The following is a 4,452-nucleotide window of genomic DNA, read 5'->3' on the forward strand; positions in this document are numbered from 1 at the left end:
CACTCCAAGACCATCGATGATGCAAGCATATGCAGTCACTTATACTCAACAAGATTATCCCACTCTTGGCATGGGCCGAGGAGGTCAAGGACATAGTCATTAGGGTGGTTTTGCCCCCCACTCTCCTAGAAGACAACAATGTTTTTTCTACATGCAATAAGGGCATTATGGGCAGAATGTGCAAATGCCAAGGGATATGCTACCCAAAAATTAGAAGGATGGGAGAAAGGCTTCGTGCCTTCTGGAAGTAATATGGAAATAGAAGAGATTCCAGAGCTAGGAGTGCATGTGGTGACCCGCTTTTGTAAAAAGCTCAAAGTGGCATCAAACAATTCTATAGGTTTGTCATGGGTGGAAAAAGAGGTGGTCCCCATTAGGTGGCAGGATGGTTTACAACAAATTCAGTGGCGATGCAAGATCCATAGCCCATTCATGTTCCATCAATTACACACCATCCCATAGATTTGGAAGATTCACTGATTAGAAATTTGGAGACACCACCAACTAGATCCAGTCGCAAACTTAGGGTGTTCATCATTCTCTATCACTATTCCTTTGGGTCATTTACAAAATCAAGTTTTGGATTCAAGGATCATCTCTTAAAAACGATTCAACCAAAGCGTCCTATTTAGCCCATGAAGGAGGTCATGGCTATGACAATGGAAAGGATATCTATAGAAAGTCAAAAGGTGCAATAGGAGCTTATTGTCCCAGATCCCTTATTAGATTCTACCATACTAATCATTTTTGTCCAACGTGGTGGCTAAGTTATTAATGATGTTCATATCTAGGGTCAATATCATTAGAATGGCGACACGCAAAGCTTTTGGGTTGATGGATTGGGAGCCATCCCTATTTTTGGTCTGTATGTAAAACAACAAGTGTGGCCACTAGAGATTCTTCCCTCTGTGTTAATCAAAATGGCTGGTATCTCCTTCTTGGTTTTATTAGTGGCGCTCAACATGGAGCAAGTAGGAGAAGATTATGGCCTCTTGCTTGGCAAGCTTTGGTTGCGGCAAGCTACAGTTAGCCATAACTAAAATTAAGATCCCAGCTTCCCATCTATCGTGGTCATCACAAGGTTCGTTTCTCATTAAACAAGATTTTTTCCCCATCTCTAACATTCAGATCAAAGGTAGTAAAGACAAAGTCAATATGGTTGTGGGACTAGACAATGATGAAGAAGCCATTTTCTTGGTGGCTAATATTGATCTCGAGCCTTTCTCTCTCGTGAATGTTCTACAAATTAGCGGCCACATTAGAGCAACAACCAAAGGAATCAACTGTTCATGATGATTTAGCTGAAGATGATATCAAGCTACATAATTGTGAATTCCAATGTAGTGGAAGTGTTGTGGCAAAAAAGGGAGTTTGAGGCCCAATTCGCAAAAGGTGACAAGAGCAACTGAAGATGAACTTGCTATAGTTTTCTAGGCATGGATGATACTAAGCCTACCAAAATTAGTGCCCGCTAGGCTTCAAAGTTCCAAGAGCCGCTAATCTCTGTAGTACAAAAATTTAAAGATATCTTTGCTTGGGATTTATCTAATATGAAAGTTTTGGATCTGTAGTTTTACCGACATCAGATTCCCCTTAAGCTAGATGCAACTCTAGTAATTATGCAAAGGTACAAGATGAAACCACATATGGCAAAGCTAGTGAAGGAAGAATTAAACTGATTGCTCCTGGTCAAGTACATTGCTCCGATGGATTGAGCATAATGGATTTCTCCTACAGTGATTGTCCCCAAAAAGAATAAGAAGCTCTGAATCTATGTGGATTACCAAAAGCTGAATGAATCTAGCATTCTAGAATCTTTTGCATTTCCCTATTTGGATAGCATTCAAGATGAAGTCACTACTCATGAAATGTATTCCTTTTTGGATGGGTTTAGTGGATACAACTAGGTTTAGCTTGCCGGACAAGATGAATCCAAGATAACTTTTATTATGACATGGGGAGTGTTTGTTTGCACAACCCTGTGGTTCATACTCAAGAATGCCTTGGTGTCTTTTCGGCGAGACATGGAAGAAATCTTTGGGTGGTACGTAGTAGACTTTATGAGGGTATTCTAGGATGATTTCACTATGTTCAAAGTTGTACACTTACATCTTTAGCATTTATGGCTCTATCTTACCCACTTTTGGGAGGTTAGCCTTGGCCTTAATCCCAAGAAGAGTGTGTTTGTTGTGTGGGGTAGCATGCTTTTGAGACATGTCATTTTAGGGGGGGATGGAATTGTTGTTGATTTATGAAAGGTGACTACAATAATGCAAACAAAAGTCCCAAAATCTCCATCAATGATTTTATGGTTTCTTGGATAGGTTTGCTACCATGGGTAACATTTGTGGCTTCTAGCCCATATCGCCATCCCCTTGACTAAGTTGGCCCATGATTTGAAACATGCATTCTAGTGGGATGAGATTGTATATTTTGTTTTCTAATGGCTTATGCTTATGTGGGAGCTTTCACTCAACCGCCAAGACCCACAGACCGCTTATTGTTTCAAGCGTTCCAAGCCGAGCACTAATGGCTACCTCTCACATAACCGACACGCCATCCATATCTACGGGTGTAGTGAGCTTACCTCCATGCCATTCGAGTTACCTCCTCTCCCGCGCACTCCGGTAGCTCCACGATCCAAGTGCAAGCTTCAAGCAAGCTCCATCCTCAAGCTCCACGCTCCAAGCTCCATTGCCGCGAGCAAGATAAGAGAAGAGAAGAGAAGAGAAGAAGGGAGGAGAAGATGGAGAGCTTCTCCTCCTCGGTCCCTCACCCTCACACACTCACTCCCTCACACTCTCACACTCCCTCTCTCAAGCACAAGCTCAAGCAAGCAAGAACAAGAAGAAGAAGAAGAAGAGGAGAGCTACTTTTGGCCACACACAAGAATGAGCTTCTCATTCACTTTTCAACTTTATATACAAAACCCTAAATCCCTTTTGGGCGGTCATCCCCTTTTCCCCTTTTTACATGGCCGGCCATAGCCTAGGCCCTTTTTCCCATTGTCCTTCTATCTTCCTAGCTTCCTGTCCACCGTCCGTCTACATTTACAAATTGCACGGGTGAGAGCCCGGCGCTCTTTTACAAGATTTTAGGGTACGCCTTTTTATTTTAAAATGCACCTTTCCCCTTTTGCCTTTGCCTTGGACTTTTAAGGTTGCCCTTGCGCATTTGGCCTTTTCTCCTTTTCTTTCTTCAGTTGGGCTACCTTTTTTCCGCCTTTGCCCCGCGTCTTTTCCACTTCCTTTTGCTTTCTTCGTGTTGGGGTTAACATTACCCCCCTCCTAGACGAGTGCCAGTCCCATGGCACTCACCGTCATAGGTAGCAGGCTGTAGCATGCACCGGAGATGTGGGTGACAAGGACGCCTGTGGTTTCCGTGGAGGAGTGTTGGTGGTGGTGTGGCAGAAGGTCCTGGGGGCCTGTTGGTGGCCAAGGTGGCTGGTGGAAGGTTGTTGGAGTTGGTGGTAGGGCTATGCTGTGTTGGGGATTGCATTGATGGCCAGCACAAGTGTTGGTTTGTTGGGGATTCTGCACATGACGATTCTTTGCGGGCTTGTCCGATGGTAAGGGACAAGCATTCAAAGTTGAGTGTTGACGAAGAGCGAACAACACCTTATACCTGCAATTGGAAAACCTCACATGTGGTCTCTCCTTAAGGGGTAGTGCTAGGCTTCTCATCGTGCACAAGACATATTTTGATTAGTTTGGGAGACAGGTCGAACTCTAAGCAAGCCTAGAGTATTGTCCTGCACTTGAGGACCCAAACTGTGGATATACTTCGGTGTAGATATTATGTGAGTACTCGTGCATACTTAGATATTACATAGTTAGAAGACCGTGGGCTAGTTTCTGATAATAATGCGTGGATGAAGCAAAGTTGTCCATGTGGAGAAGGAGTACCCGTGAAGGTATATGAGACATCCTTTGCATTGTGACTACACGATGTAGCATAATTGAATACAAGGACACCGCACTTTCAGTAGCTGGAAACTATTGGACTTGCTTGATGAGTACGGTGTACTTTTCATGGCCAATCGCGCGGTGCTTATCACCACTGATTGCAATGGTACTAAGGCAGAGTGCAAAAGAAAATTGTGCAAGTGGGTCAAGGTGACAGGTCTAACCCTAGGCGAGACAGGCTCCCCAGGTATGTCCTGCCCTTGTTGTGCCCTGAACAATTGTGAGTGATTGTAATGGGCTAGGGGACTAGGGATGAAGCCGGTCGACCAAGGTCACCAGACGTACCTAATTTGAGGACCCCTAGGTGCTGTGCTGTGATTGTGGGTACTTCTTATCTTTCCATTCTTTTCTTTTCTTTTCTTTTCTCTTTTTTTTTTTTGATTTGCCTGAGTACAACCATTACAATATGTTGAGGCTATTAGCCTTTCAATGGGTTGGAAAATGTCAAGCTTCGAAGGCTCAGAAAATGGATAGTACAATGATGATT

This window comes from Lygodium microphyllum, chromosome 2 (assembly GCF_053477565.2).
Source record: "Lygodium microphyllum isolate KBCC chromosome 2, Lygodium_microphyllum_v1.1.10, whole genome shotgun sequence".
Taxonomy (NCBI): Eukaryota; Viridiplantae; Streptophyta; class Polypodiopsida; order Schizaeales; family Lygodiaceae; genus Lygodium; species Lygodium microphyllum.